The sequence below is a fragment of the Tamandua tetradactyla genome, chromosome 4 (assembly GCF_023851605.1).
Source record: "Tamandua tetradactyla isolate mTamTet1 chromosome 4, mTamTet1.pri, whole genome shotgun sequence".
Lineage (NCBI taxonomy): Eukaryota > Metazoa > Chordata > Mammalia > Pilosa > Myrmecophagidae > Tamandua > Tamandua tetradactyla.
In genome coordinates this window covers 6,975,811-6,992,631 of record NC_135330.1, presented here as the reverse complement: position 1 = coordinate 6,992,631, position 16,821 = coordinate 6,975,811, and the positions used below count along the sequence as shown (strand labels likewise).

The 16,821-nt window shown below is 38.5% G+C and overlaps 1 protein-coding gene across 6 annotated transcripts in view; it reads left to right on the top strand.

Moving 5' to 3' along the window:
- The window catches only part of NUP210L (nucleoporin 210 like), a 272,420-nt gene that overhangs the window by 138,338 nt on the left and 117,261 nt on the right, over positions 1-16,821 (top strand). The window lies entirely within an intron of this gene.

The following is a 16,821-nucleotide window of genomic DNA, read 5'->3' as shown; positions in this document are numbered from 1 at the left end:
TTGGCTTATGTCCACAGCAACAAGCAGGTATGCTCACCTGGCCAAGTTGACAACTGAATCTAACTAACACAACTCTTTTTACAAGAATCATGTCTTTGAAGTAATTCTTACAAGAACTAATTCATATTTCTAGTGTGAATCAGTGGGACACGTAGGTCTATACAACCCCTTTCTATCTTGTTCATCTTCAATATGGTAATATTACTTCTAGATGCACGAGAATCATCTTGACTCCTATCTATTTCGTACATTGGAGTTCAACCTGTTTAACTGATGGTTCACCCATCTTTAGCTTCTATGTATCTCCAAGTCCCTTATATTCTGTATTATAAGTGTCTGATTTTACCTTTACCATGGTCATAAAAATGGAATCATACATATCTGTCCCTTTGCGTCTGGCTAATTTTGCTCAGCATTATGTCCTCAAGGCTCATCCATCTTGTCATTTGCTTCAGAATGTCATTTTGTCTTACTGCTGCATAATATTCCATCGTATGTATATACAGCATTTTGTTTATCCACTCAGCTGTTGATGGGCATTTGGCTTGTTTCCATCTTTTGGCGATTGTGACTAATGCTGCTATGAACATCAGTGTGCAAATTTCTGTGTCATTGCTTTCAGCTCTTCTGGGTATATACCAGGTAGTGCTATTGCTGGGTCATAGGGCAACTCGATATTTAGTTTCCCAAGGAATCGCCAAACAGTCTTCCATAGTGGCTGCACCATTATGCATTCCCACTAGCTGTGCATAAGTGTCCCAGTTTCTCCACATCCTCTCCAACATTTATAGTTTCCTGTTTGTTGAATATCACCCATTCTTATAGGTGTGAGGTGGTATCTTATTGTAGTCTTGATCTGTATTTCCATTATAGCCAATGAAAATGAGCATCTCTTCATGTGCTTTTGAGCCATCTATATTTGATCTTCAGAAAAATGCCTATTCATATCTTTAGCCCATTTTATAATTGGGTTGTTTGTTCTTTTGTTGTTGAGTTGTATGATTTACTTGTATATACAGGAGACCAAACCTTTTTCCAATATGTGATTTCCAAATATTTTCTCCAGTTGAATTGGCTGCCTCTTCACTTTTTTGACAAAGTCTTTTAGGTGCAGAAGCATTTGATTTTGAGGAGTTCCCATTCATCTATTTTTCTTTTGTTGCTTGTGTTTTGGGTGTAAAGTTTAGGAAGCTACCTCCTGTTATAGATCTTGAAGATGTTTCTCTACATTTTCTTCAAGAAGCTTTATGGTGCTAGTTCTTATATTTAGATGTTTGATCCACTTTGAGTTAATTTTTGAGTAGGTTGTAAGATAGGGGGTCTTCTTTCATTCTCTTCGCTATTGATATCCAATTCTTCCATGCCCAATTATTGAAAAGACTATTTTGTTGCAGTTCAGAGAATTTGGGGGCCTTGTCAAAAATGAGTTGGCCATAGATTTGGTGGTCTATTTCTGTACTCTCAATTTGGTTCCATTAGTCAATGCTTCTGTCTTTGTGCCAGTACCATTCTGTTTTGACCACTGTGGCTTTATAATAGGTTTTAAAGTCAGGGAGTGTTAATCCTCCCACTTTGTTTTTCTTTTTCAGGATGCTTTCAACTATTTGGGGTCTCTTTCCCTTCCGGATGAATTTGGTAGTTAGCTTTTCCAACTCTTCAAAGTAGATTGTTGGCATTTTGATTGGTACTGTGTTGAATCTGTAGATCAATTTGGGGGGAATTGACATCTTAACTATATTTAGCCTTCCTATCCATAGCAGGGAATGTCTTTCCACGATTTTGGTCTCCTTTGATTTCTTTTAGCAGTGTTATGTAGTTTTCTGTGTACAAGCCTTCTGCGTCCCAAATTAAGTTCATTCCTAAGTATTTGATTCTTTTAATTGCTATTTTGAATGAAGTTTTTCCTTAGCTGATGCCTAAGGTAGGTCATTGCTTGTGTATAGAAATATTACTGATTTTTACACATTAATTTTATATCCCACCACCTTGATGAATTTGTTTATTAACTCAAGTAACTTTGCTGTAGATTTCTCAGAATCTTCCAAGTGTAGTATCATATTATCTGCAAATAATGAATTTTACTTCTTCCTTTCCAATTTGGATGCCTTTTATTTCTTTGTCCTGCTTGATTGTTGTAGCTAGAACTTCTAGCACAGTGTTCAATAATAGTGGTAACAGTGGGCATCCTTGTCTTGTACCTGATCTTAGGGGGAAGGTCTTCAGTCTCTCTCATTGAGTACGATGCTGGCTATCAGTTTTTCATATATTCCCTTTATCATATTGTGGTAGTTACCCTTGATTCCTATATTTTGGGGTGTTTTTCTCAGAAAAGGATGCTAAATTTTGTCGAATGCTTTTTCAGCATCAGTCGAGATGATCATGTGATTTTTCCCTTTTGATTTGTTAATGTACTGTATTACATTAATTGATTTTCTGGTGTTGAACCATCCTTGCATTCCTGGTATAAACCCCACTTGGTCATGGTATATAATTCTTTTAGTGTGCTGTTGGATTCAATTAGCTAATATTTTATTGAGAATTTTTCATCTGTGTTCATTAGGGAGATTGGCCTGTAGTTTTCCTTTCTTATAGCATCTTTACCCGATTTTGGTATTAAAATGATATTAGCTTCATAAAATGAGTTAGGTAGAGTTCATTTTTCTTCAGTTTTTTGGAAAATTTTGGGCAGGACTGGTGTTAGTTCTTTTTGGAATGTTTGATAAAATTCTCCTGTGAAGCCATCTGACCCTGGGCTTTTCTTTGTAGGAAGATTTTTTGATGACTGATTGAATCTCTTTTCTTGTGATTGGTTTGCTGAGATCCTCTCTCTCTTCCTGAGTCAGTGTAGCTTGTTTGTGTGGCTCTGGGATTTGTCCATTTCATCTAAGTTGTCTAGTTTGTTGGTGTATAGTTGTTTTTTATGATGTCTTTTATTTCTTCAGGGTCTGTGACAACGCACACCTTCTCATTTCTGATTTTGTTTATTTGCATCTCTCTCTCTTTTTTTCTTTGTCAGTCTTGCTAGTGGCCCATCAACTTTATTGATTTTCTCAAAGAACCAACGTTTGGTTTTATTGATTCTTTCTATTGTTCTTCTGTTCTCCCATTTATTTATGTCTACTTTAACCCTTGTTATTTCAACAATTTTCTTTGACATAAGTTTGCTGTTCTTTCTCAAGTTCCTCCAGGTTTGCTGTTAAGTCCTTCATTTTCTTGTTTTTTAATATAGGCATTTAGGGCAATAGATTCCCCTCACGGCACAACCTTTGCCACATCCCATAAGTTCTTATATGTTACATTCTCATTTTCATTCATCTCCAGATAGCTACTGATTTGTCTTAGCAATTTTTCTTTGACCTACTGGTTGTTTAAGAGTGTTATTTAATCTCCATCTATTTGTGAATGTTCTCGTTCTTTCGTAGTTATTAAGATCCAGCTTCATCCCATTGTGATCAGAGAAAGTGCTTTGAATAATTTCAGTATTTTAAATTTATAAAGACCTGTTTTGTGCCACAGCATATGATCTATCCTGGAGAATGCTCCGTGAGCATGAGAGAAGAATGTATAACCTTGTGTTTTGGGGTGAAATGACTGACATATGTGTTAGGTCTAATCCATTTATCAAGTTATTTAACTTCTCTGTTCCTTCTTGATCTTCTGTCTGGTTGTTCTATCTATAGAGGAGAGTGATATATTGAAGTCTCCTACTATTATTGTTGAAACATCTATCACTCCCGTCAGTTTTGCCAACATCTGTCTCATGTACTTTGGAGCTCCTTGATTGGGAACATAGCATAAACATTTATGATTATTAAATCTTCTTGGTGAATTGACCCTTTAATTAGTATATAGTGTCCTTCTTTGTCTCTTATGATGTCTTCACAGTTAAAGTCTTCTTTGTCTGATATTAGTGTAACTACTCCTGCTTTCTTTTGGTTACAACTTGCATGGAAAATCTTTTTCCATCCTTTCACTCTATTTGTATCCTTGTGTCTAAAATGAGTCTCTTGTAAGCAGCATATAGCTGGATTATGTTTCTTAATCCCTTCTGCCAATCTGTATCTTTTAACAAATTTAATCCATTAACATTCAAAGTTATTACTGAAAAGGTGTTTCTTGATTCCACCATATTATCTTTTTATTTTACTTGTCAGATCTATATATTCTTTTCCCTCTTTCTCTTTGTATTCTTTAAATTACCGTTAGTGGTACTCTTCAATTCTGTGCCCTCCTCCACACCTCCCTCTCCTGTCTTTTTTTTCAGCTGGCAGAACTCCTTTTAGTATTTCCTATAGAGCCTGTCTCTTGTTGATAAATTCTTTCAGGACTTCTTTGTCTGTGAAAACTTTAATCTCTCCTTAAATTTTGAAGGACTATTTGGCCGGATACAGAATTCTGGGCTGGAAGTCTTTCTCTTTCAGGATCTTCAATATATCATACTACTGCCTTCTCGCCTCCCAGGTGCTAGTTGAGTAGTCTGAAGTTAGTCTTATTTGATTTCCCTTGTATGTAGTAGATTGTTTTTCTCTTGCAACTTTCAGGATTTTCTGCTTCTCTTCAACATTTGACAGACTGATTAGTATGTGCCTTGGGGAAGGCCTATTTGGATTTATTCTGTTTGGAGTTCTTTGGGCTTCTTTGACTTGTATATTTATGTCCTTTAGGAGGGTTCGGAAGTTTTCCCCCATTATATCCTCAACTTCTCTTCCTAGTCCTTTACTCCTCTCTTCTCCTTCTTGGACACCAGTGATTCTTATATTTCTGTGCTTTGTTTTGTCTATCAAGTCCCTGAGTTCCCATTCAATTTTTTCCATCTTTTTGCCATTTGCTGTTTTGAGTCTTTGAAGTCAATTATGCTGTCCTCTGTATCACTTATTCTTTCTTCTGTCTCTTCAAGTCTAGTGTTGTGTGCCTGTAGTATGTTTTTTATTTGTTCAACAGATTCTTTAATCTCTGTGATTTCGGCTATTTTTCTGTTTATTTTTTCAAATTCCTCTTTGTGATCTTCTGCTGTCTTCTTGATCTCCTTTATGTCATTTGCTGTCCCACTTACTTTATTAAGTAGAGTTGTAGGAACATCTCTGATTAATAGTTCTGATGTCTGTGTCCTCTGGTGTTTTAATTTGGTCATTAGGCAGGGCTATATCTGTCTGTATTGTGGTATGCTTAGTGATCTTCTGCTGTCTTCATCACATGTAATATCTTGATTGATTTTCTTTGGGAGTTGATTTCTTTCAGTAGTCTTAAGGCCTTGTGTTTGCGGGATTGTTGTGCTGCAGGGAGCAGCTCACGGGGTGGAGCACTCAATGCAGTGATTTGTTTCATGGCAGGTATGAGCACAGGTTGGGGATGTTAGGCTGATGCCTGTGAATGTGGGTACCCAGTAGCCAGGGAGGATGTAGCTGTGCTGTTCACCCATCTGGGAGACGTAACCCTGGTGTGCGCTGGTCTAAGGCAGAGGCCCTTTGTGCACATACATAGAGCTGTGGCAGCAGGTCGGCATTATACTTTCATAGATTGGGGGCACATGTGACCCAGCTGCTTTCTCAGAGCTGGGAAGTAAGGCTGAGGGCTGTGTGCATGCACGGTTCTAGGACTGCTGTAAAGTGTGGTTCCCAGAGATGAATGATGTGACTAGAGGCCTGTGTACATGTGTGGGCCTAGGAGTGCCAGAAATGGATGCACTGAGCTCAGGGAGAGCAGGGTGGGGCTGTGAGACACTATGGGTGGGGGTGGCGGGGGTAGCCTAGGTCTGGAGGTTAGTACCTGCAACCTTTCTGCACTGGCAACAACCTGCAGGGGACAGGGAGGAAGAGGTGGTTTCTGGGAGGGGTGCAGGAGGGGTGGGTTGGTCTACACTTGAGGTAGGGGTGTGGGGCAGGTACATGCACTGGGTCTGGTGGAGTGGGGTGCCTGAAGCGTGGGGAATGGGAGCAGTATATGGGGTGTGGGGTGAGTCACTGGTCACGGAGCTGAGCTGGTGAGGGTAGCGCACCCAGGGAACACTGCCTGGCTTACTTCCTAGAGCTGCATTCCCATCCAAGCACTTCCATGGGCTCCGCGCCTCTGAGCCAGGCTCCAGCTTTCTGCCTCTCAGTTCTTTGGCCTCTGCAACCAGGGCTGCTGCATGTGGTGCAGAAGGCTCTCCCCAGTCAGCCGCACTCCTGAATTGCCGCCTCATTCTTCCTCCTATCCCTTCTCTAACTTTTCCATGGAGCAGGGCTAATCTTGAGCTACTCTAATTGACCATCTTCCCGGCAATCTTATGCAGTTGTCTTTTGAATCATTTAGGAGAAAAACAATGCAGAAACAAAAATACATTACATTTATACTGCTTTTATATTTACCTATGTAATTGCCATCACCACTGTTCTTTATATATTCGTGTGGATTCAAGTTACTCTCTAGTGACCTTTCATTTATCCTGAAGGACTCCCATTGTGGAGTGTTTTGATGCATAAAATCTTTTAGTTTTGATGTACTCCATTGCAGTTTTTGTTATTGTTATTTCCTCTGCTTTTGGTGTCATACTGAATAAACCATTGCCAAATCCAAAGTTATATAGATTTTCCCCTTATTTTTTTAATTTTAAAATTAAAATATATATATATAACAGACAAACGCAAACATTCTTAACTTATGATCATTCCATTCTACATATATATCAGTAATTCACAATATCCTCACATAGTTGCATATTCATCATGATCATGTCCTAGAATATTTGTATCAATTCAGAAAAAGAAATAAACAGCAACAGAAAAAAATTCATACACATCATACCCTTTATACCCCTCCCTTTCATTGATCACTAGCATTTCAATCTGCTAAATTTAACATTTGTTCCCCCTATTATTTATTTATTTTTAATCCATATGTTTTACTCATCTGTCCATAAGGTAGATAAAAGGAGCATCAGATACAAGGTTTTCACAATCACACAGTCTCACTGCGAAAGCTATATCATTATATAATCACCTTCAAGAAACATGGCCACTGGAACACAGCTCTACATTTTCAGCATTTCCCTCCAGCCTCTCCATTGTACCCTAACTAAAAAGGTGATATCTATATAGTGCATAAGAATAACCTCTAGGATAACCTCTTGACTCTGTTTGAAATCTCTCAGCCATTGACACTTTCTTGTGTCTTATTTCTCTCTTCCTCCTTTTGGTCGAGCAGATTTTCTCAATCCCTTGATGCTGAGTCCCAGCTCATTCTAGGATTTCTGTCCCATGTTGCCAGGAAGATTTACACCCCTGGGAGTCAAGTCCCATGTAGAGAGGAGGAGGGCAGTGAGTTTGCTTGTTGTGTTGGCTGAGAGAGAGAGGCCACATCTGAGCAACAAAAGAGGTTCTCTTGGGGGTGACTGTTAGGCCTAATTTTAAGTAGGTTTGACCTATCCTTTGTGGGGTTAAGTTTCATATGGACAAACACCAAGATTGAGGGCTCGACCTATTGCTTTGGTTGTCCCCACTGCTTGTGAGAATATCAGGAATTATAGAACATATTTTAAAGTTTGGTATGCGTTACAGTTCCATGATTTTTCATTTTTTCTTCTAGCTGTTCCAAAACACTGGAGATCAAAAGAAATTTATGATTCAGCAGTCATACTCATTTGTTAGTTCCTCTCTTCTGTTATACTCCTCTTTCTCTCTTTTTTTTGCATAAAATAGCATATATACAAAAAATCAATAAATTTCAAAGTATATTATAACAATTAATTGTAGAACGGATTTCAGATATTGGTATGAGTTACAATTCCACAATTTTAGGGCTTTATTTCTAGCTGCTTTAAGGTACTGTAGCCCAAAAATAAATAAATATCAATATAATGATTCAGCACTCATACTCATCTGTTAAACCCTACCTTCTCTGTATAATTCCACCATTGCCTTTGATCCATCTCCCACTCCATAGGGATATCTGGGCCATGCCCATTACAACTCTTTGATGTTGGAAGGGGCTGCCAACAACATGGGTTAGGGGGATGAAACTAGTTGGTGTTCTAGCCCTGTGCATTTCAGGACCCATCTGGAGGTTGTAAGTATCTGGAAAGTTATCCTAGTGTATGGAACCTTTGTAGAATCTTATATAGTGCCCTGGATTTTCTTTAGGATTTTCAGGAATGGTTATGATTGGGGTTTGGCAATTTATAAGTAACAATGTCTAACTGAAGCTTGCATGAAAGTGACTTCCAGAGTAGCCTCTCAACTATTTGAACCCTCTCAGCCACTGATACCTCATTTGTTACACTTCTTTTCCCCCTTTTGGTCAGGATGTCATTGTTGATCCCACAGTACCAGGGCCAGGCTCATCCCTGGGAATCATCTCCCATGCTGCCAGGGAGACGTTCATCCCTGGACATCATGTCCCACATAAGGAGGAGGGCAGTAGTTTCACTTGCAGATTTGGGTTTAGAGAAAGAGAGGCCACATCTAAGCAATAGAAGAGGTCCTCCGGAGGTGACTCTTAGGCATACCTATAGGTAGGCTAAGTTTTTTCTCTGCCTACATAAGCTTCACAAGTTGCAAGCTTCAAAATCTAGGGCTCTTGGCCTATTGATTTGGGTGTTCCTAATGTCTGACACAGTATCCAGGGTTTCCCTGGTGGTAAAGTTTAATAGTTCCATTTTTTTCCTTTCTTCCCTCAAGGGACTTTGCCAATACTTTTTGAATATCTGCTCAGTATACTCTGGTATGTATCCAGGCGTTACATTAAACTACACAGGATTAAAGGCTCTCATTCTTATTCTGGGCCCCCTGTGTTTGAATTGTTTAAATGATCTATCCAGACAGGTTGAGTTAGATTATGTGCTAGAGAAAATTTAGATTTTGAACAAAATAGAACTTTCTTCCTTTGGTCTCAAAGAGTAGGTGAAGTTCTAAAATACAGAAAATGTCTTCCTTACCCCTGTATTCTGAATTATCTTAATCCTAACCTGATTGGTTTCATTCTTATCTCTAAATACAAACATATTTATTTTAAAAAGCCCCTCAAAATCCAGAAATAACAATTACCACTCTGGACTAAATGTGACTGGTATAAGAGCTTACAATCTAGGCCCCAGTTTTCTTGTAAGTATTTTCTAAATGAGATTATATAATATTTGCTCTTTTGTTTCTGGCTTATTTTGCCTCACCAAATGTCCCATAGGTTCATTCACATCTTTGCTTACCTCACAACTTCATTCCTGTTTTGCAGAAGCACAATGTTCGATCATATGTATACACCATTGTTCACCAGTCTGCTTCACAGTCAGTTCATCTTTCAACCATCTCAATCTACTGGGACATCTGTATAACATCCAAAGTTAGCAGTCCATCAATATTCTCAATTTTAGATAATTTCATTGTTCCATAGAACAATATTATTATTATAGCCAATAAACACACCGTCACCAAATAGAAAATCCAAACCTCCACCTAATTCTTCCCTCAGCCCATTATGTACCCCTGGTATTGCTGTAGTACTGTTGATGTTTCCCTGTTAAACATAGCCTATAGCGTGGAATATCGTTTTCCCCCATGCCCCAAAATTATACACTTTTTGGTCAAGATCATACCTTTGCAGTAGTTCACGAAAGAATTTTTTTACATTTGCAGTGTTTATTGGTGGGACATGTGAGTCTATGCAACCCCTTTAAATCATGCTCACCTTTGATATGGTAATATTAATTATAGACCCACTAGTGAACTGCTTTCACTTCTGTCTTTTCCTTTACAATTAAGTTCAATCTCATTAGCTAACGGTTCACCCATCTCAAGCTTCTGTGTATCTCTACCTATATTCTGTACTATAAGCTTCTGATTTTACCCTTACCATGGTCAGAAAAGTGGAATCATACAGTATCTATCCTTTTGTGTCTGGCTTATTTTACTCAGCATTGTCCTCAAGGCTCATCCATCTTGTCATGTGATTCAGGACATCATTTCATCCTACTGCTGCATAATATTCCATTGTATGTATATACCACATTTTGTTAATCCGCTCATCTGTTGATTGGCAAGTTTTGTCATCTTAAATCGTTGTCCAGTCATGAACATGGAATGTCTTTCCCTTTATTTATGTCTTCTTTAATTTCTTTCAGCAATTTGTATTTTTTTGTTTTCAGTGTAGAATTTGTAAACCTTCTTGAGTAAGTATATAAGTATTTTATTCTTATTTATGCTATTGTAAATGGAATTATTTTCTTAATTTCCTTTTCAAATTCTTCATTGCTAGTATATAAAAATACTACTGATTTTTAAATGTTGATTTTGTATCCCCAAACTTTGCTGAATTTGTTTATGAGCTGTGGATTCTTTAGGGTTTTCAACATATAAAATCCACATCATCTACTAATTGAGATAATTTTACTTCTTATTTTCTGATTTGAATGCCTTTTTTCTTATTCTTGCCTAAATGCCCTGGCCATAACTTTCAGCACAATATGGACTAGAAGTGGTGAAAGCAATCATCTTTCAATGTACAAACTACATTGATTGATATTCATATATTTAAATACCCTTGCATTCTTAAAATAAATCCTACTTGGTCATGGTGTATAATCCTTTATATATGCTGCGGGTTTTGTTTAAGCACACAGCCTTATGCATGTACATGGCCTTCTAGACACCCAGGAATATATAGAAGCTTTTCAAAGCTCCCTATGGATATCTGATTTCTCAACTTTTCTATTGTAAGTATTTTGGTCAGCTAGCTTATTCTTTGCTCCAACTGTTATCACTGTTTCAGGCAGCTGCAGTGTTGAACAATTGCCATGAATAGTTTTCAACAAATTCCCTAGGGGGAAAGACTGTTTACACTGAGTAAGATCTAAGTCAGGTCAAATAAAGACACTTTAAGTGGGATTTTCTAGGGAATTGCCTTATGAGTCAAATAATAACAATTCTCTAGAAATAAGGCATTGTAAAAGCTCTAATTCTGTTCTGACCCCTCCAGTAGCTGCTAGGCTGCCAGTCTTCATCATGATTGTGGGCCACAGGATTTTCAAGCCTCCTGGGTAGCTGAGGAGAGTGAGATGGGAATGGGGTTAATACAACCACAACAAGATTCAGCCATTTTTCCTGCCATATGCCCCCTCACTTATTACAAGCCTTTGGTTAATTTCCAGAATTCTCAAAGAAAAATTTTTTATAGTTGCCCTTTATAGCAAAAGGATCCATCCATGATGCAATTAAATGTTATATCTTTTTATTCTCCTTCAATCTGGAACAATTCCTTAGTTTTTTCTTGATTTTCGTGACCTTGACAGTTTTGAAGATCACAGAGCAACTATTTGGTAGAATGTCCTTCAAATTGAATTTGTTTTGTGTTCCCCCATGATTGTTCATTTTGGGGGATTTTCACAGAAGTAGTCATGTATATAGTGCATCATTATGCATTTTTGCCTAGAATATCATACTAATGATACTGTATTACTCTTACTGTGTGCTATCAGATATTACATGATTTTGATATGTCTGTTTTCTGGTGAATGTTAGCCTTAAATAATTAAGTTTTTGTTTCTTAGGTTACTTTGCTGTTGTGCTGGTTTGAAAGGAAGTATGCCCCCTAGAAAAGCCATGTTTTAATCAAAATATCATTTTGTAAAGGTAGAATAATTCCTATTCAATACTGTATGTTTGAAACTATAATCAGATCATCTCCCTGGATGATGTGATTTAGTCAAGAGTGGTTGTTAAGCTGGATTAGGTGATGACATGTCTCCACCCATTTGGGTGGGTCTTGATTGGTTTATTGGAGTCCTATAAAAGAGGAAACGTTTTGGAGAATAAGAGATTTGAAGAGAACAGAGAATGCTGAGCACCACGAAGCAGAGAGTCCATGAGCCAGCAACCTTTGGAGATGAAGAAGGAAAACGCCTCCCAGGGAGCTTCATGAAACTGGAAGCCAGAAGAGAAAGCTAGCAGATGATGCCATGTTCACCGTGTGCCCTTCCAGCTGAGAGAGAAGTCCTGACTGTGTTCGCCATATGCCTTCTCACTTGAGAGAGAAACCCTGAACTTCATCGGCCTTCTTGAACCAAGGTATCTTTCCCTGGATGGATACCTTTGCTTGGACATTTCTATTGACTTGTTCTAACTGGGACATTTTCTCGGCCTTAGAACTGTAAACTAGTAACTCATTAAATTCCCCCTTTTAAAAGCCGTTCCATCTCTGGTATATTGCATTCCAGCAGCTAGAAAACTAGTCCAACTGTAAAGTTAATCTTTATCCCTTCGTAAATTAAAATTATTTTGTGGGAGATATTTTTAAATATTTTTGAGAAATATCCACACATGTATAGTTCAACCATATTATACTATCAATCGATGGCTCACAATATCATCACATAGCTGTTTATTCTTCACCATGATCATTTTTAGAACATTTGCATCACTCCAGAAAAAGAAATTAAAAAGAAAAAAAGAACTCATATGTCCCATACCCCTTACCCCTCCCTTTCAGTGACCATTGGTATTTCCATCTACCCAATTTTTACCTTTTATCTCCCTCTATTATTTATTTATTTATTATCTTTATATATATATATTTTTACTCATCTGTCCATACCCTGGATAAAAGGAGTACCAGACACGAGGTTTTCACAATCACAAAGTCACATTGTAAAAGCTATATATATATATAAGTCTTCTTCAAGAATCAAGGCTACTGGAACACAGTTCAGCAGTTTCAGGTACCTCCCTCTAGCCACTTCAATGCACCATAGAATAAAAAGGGGGATCTATATAATGCATAAGAATAACCTCCAGGATAACCTTTCAGGCTCTGAAATCTCTCAGCCACTGAGACTTTATTTTGTGTCTTTTCTTTCTTCCACCTTTTGGTCAAGAAGGCCTTCCCATTCCCATGATGCCAGGTCCCAGCTCATCCCCAGGTCCCACGTTGCCAGGGAGATTTATACCCCTGAGAGTCACGTCCCATTCAGCGGGGAGGGCAGTGAGTTCACCTGCCAAATTGGCTTAGAGAGAGAGAAGCATGGGAGGTATTTTGCAACAATTAATACCCTGTTTCTCATCAAACCTTTGTCCACTAGTTTTGGGCAAGGTTTTGTTTATGTTGTTATCGATTTAATTACAGTGATAATGGTTGCCATGTGGTGATTTTGTAATTCTGTCATATGTAATCTATATTCATTCTACTATAAGACAATATTTCTTATTCAAATCACTGTGGACTTATGAATTCATATTTTATTCAGTGGGTTATAATCAAGGTTTTAAAATACTTGTAGGTATACACACATATTCATATATACATACTTTTCATACACATACCTAAATGCACATGTACATGAAAAACCATGATTTCACACTGATACCTCAAATTCCACAGGGTTCATTTTAGATTTTTTCCCTTTCCATATTTGTAACTCCCTTCTCTGACAATGCAAAACCTGACTCTCATTATCCTCAACATTTTTACTTATTTCATAATATCCTCCATAGTTAGTCAATATTCCCACTACCATCCCCATGTGGACACCTTCCTTACCCCCTCAAACTATTACCCTGGGCTGCGCTAATGCCACCTATTCCACCACATTGTCTCCTCCCTCTCAATTTTCAGTACCCTGCAGTAATGGCATTACTATGTTCTTCCTCATGCAAAAACAATTTTTAAATTTGTACATTTAGTCACTATCATTATACACTCATTATACACTCTAGGCATTCCTAGATTATACCATCTCAGTCTTTATCATCTATCTTTCTTTCTGATTTCATTTATGCCCCCAGCCTTCCTCCCTCCATCATTCTCACATTCAGCTTCATTCAGTGTTTTAACTTAATTGTATTACAGTTAGGTAGTATTGTGCTATCTGTTTCTGAGTTTTTGCCATCAGTCCTGTTGTGCAGTCTGTATCCCTTCAGCTCCAATTACCCAATATCTTACCCTATTTCTATCTCCTGATGGTCTCTGTTACCAATGAAATTCTCCAAGTTTATTCAGTAATGTCAGTTCATATCAGCGAGACCATACAGTGTTTGTCCTTTTGTTTGTGGCTAATCTCACTCAGCATAATGTCCTTAAGGTCCATCCATGTTGTTACATACTTCATAGCTTTATTCTGTCATACGGCTGCATAATATTCCATCATATGTATATCCCACAGTTGTTTAGCCACTCATCTGTTGATGGACATTTGGGCTGTTTCCATCTCTTTACAATTGTAAATAATGCTGCTATAAATATTGGTGTGCAAATATTTGCTTGTGTCCTTGTTCTCATGTCCTCTGAGTAGATACCTAACAATGGTATTGCGGGTCATATGGCAATTCTGTATTTAGCCTCCTGGGGAACTGCCAAACAGCCTTCCACAGCAGTTGTACCATTTGACATTCCCACCAACAGTGGATAAGTGTGCCTCTTTTTCCACATCCTCTCCAGCACTTGTCATGTTGGAGACAAAACAGAAAACTGTTTTTTTGGTCTCATTTCACTCTTCCCCATTTCCAAAATGGTTCCTTCTTAAAGGACTCCTGGAAGCAACTTCGCTTTGAATAGGTGGGGACATATCTCCATGGAAACTACCTAATCAAAAGGTTACCATCCACAGTTGGGTGAATCATCTACATGGAAACAATAAAAAAAGATCCCACCCAGCAACACTGAATGAGAATTGAATAACATGACTTTCGGGGGGCACACATAATTTCAAACCAGCACAGCCCCTTTACAAAAATTAATTCAAAATGAATTACAGACCTAAATGTAAGATCCAATACCATAAAACTTCTAGAAGAAAATGCAAGGAAACATCTTCAAGATCTAGTAATAGGATATAGCTTCTAAAACTTTATACCTAAAGCACAAGCAGCAAAAGAAAAAGTAGATAAATGGGAAATCCTTAAACATCAAGAGCTTTTGTACCTCAAAGGACTTTGTTAAAAAGGTGAAAAGGGACTTCCAGAGAAGATGGCAGCTTAGTAAGACGCGCGGATCTTAGTTCTCCTCCAGAACAGCAACTAAAGAAACAGAAACAATATGAAACAGCTCCCGGAGCCACGACAGAGACCAAAAAGACAGCATACCCCATTCTGGAACAGCTGAACGGGCAGGGAGAATCCGCTGCGGTGAGATACCCGAGGGGCGCGCTCTTTCCCGGGCTGGGGCGGCTGGCGATCGGGTCCCTTCCACACACATGGCTTCCCGGTCTGACTGGGAACGTTGGATAGCGGGGCCCTCCTGCCACGCTTGGTGTCTCGGGCCAGCTGGGCAATTTGGACCGGCACTCCCCCAAGCCGCGGTGGCCTGCGACCCCCCCTCCACGCGCGGTTTCCCGGGCCGACTGCGAGATTCTGGATTGGCAAGTTAAAGGAGCCACAGCATCTTTTACTGGTGGGACCGGCAGACAGACAAGCTCCACGAGCGCCACCTACTGAGCAGGAAAAGAAAAACAGAGCCCAGAGATTACACAGAAAAACCTTTCAACCAGCCAGGTCCCACACCCAGGGAAATCTGATCAAATGCCCAGACACCAGCAGAAAATAACGGATCACGCTCGGAAAATTGAAGATATGGCCCAGTCAAAGGAACAAACCAATAGTTCAAATGAGATACAGGAGCTGAGACAACTAATGCTGAATATACAAACAGAAATGGAAAACCTCTTCAAAAACCAAATCAATAAATTGAGGGAGGACATGAAGAAGACATGGGCTGAACAAAAAGAAGAAATAGAAAATCTGAAAAAACAAATCACAGAACTTATGGGAGTGAAGGACAAAGCAGAAAAGATGGAAAAAACAACGGATACCTACAATGGTAGATTTAAAGAGACAAAAGCTACAATTAGTGAACTGGAGGATGGAACATCTGAATTCCAAAAAGAACCAGAAACTCTAGGGAAAAGAATGGAAAAACTTGAGCAGGGGATCAGGGAACTGAATGACAATATGAAGCGCACAAATATACGTGTTGTGGGTGTCCCAGAAGGAGAAGAGAAGGGAAAAGGAGGAGAAAAACTAGTGGAAGAAATTATCACTGAAAATTTCTCAACTCTTATGAAAGACCTAAAATTACAGATCCAAGAAGTGCAGCGCACCCCAAAGAGAATGGACCCAAATAGGCGTTCTCCAAGACACTTACTAGTTAGAATGTCAGAGGTCAAAGAGAAAGAGAGCATCTTGAAAGCAGCAAGAGAAAAACAATCTGTCACATACAAGGGAAACCCAATAAGACTATGTGTAGATTTCTCAGCAGAAACCATGGAAGCTAGAAGACAGTGGGATGATATATTTAAATTACTAAAAGAGAAAAACTGCCAACCAAGACTTCTATATCCAGCAAAATTGTCCTTCAAAAATGAAGGAGAAATTAAAACATTTATAGACAAAAAGTCACTGAGAGAATTTGTGACCAAGAGACCAGCTCTGCAAGAAATACTAAAGGGAGCACTAGAGTCAGATACGAAAAGACAGAAGAGAGAGGTATGGAGTAAAGTGTAGAAAGAAGGAAAATCAGATATGATATATATAATACAAAAGCCAAAATGGTAGAGGAAAATATTATCCAAACAGTAATAACACTAAAAAGTAATGGACTGAATTCCCCAATCAAAAGACATAGACTGGCAGAATGGATTATGACCCAGCAATACCACTGTTAGGTATCTACTCAAAGGACTTAAGGGCAAAGACACAGACAGACATTTGCACACCAGTGTTTATAGCAGCATTATCTACAATTGCAAAGAGATGGAAACAGCCAAAATGTCCATCAACAGACGAGTGGCTAAACAAACTGTGGCGTATACCTACGATGGAATATTATGCAGCTTTAAGACAGACTAAACTTATGAAGCATGTAGTA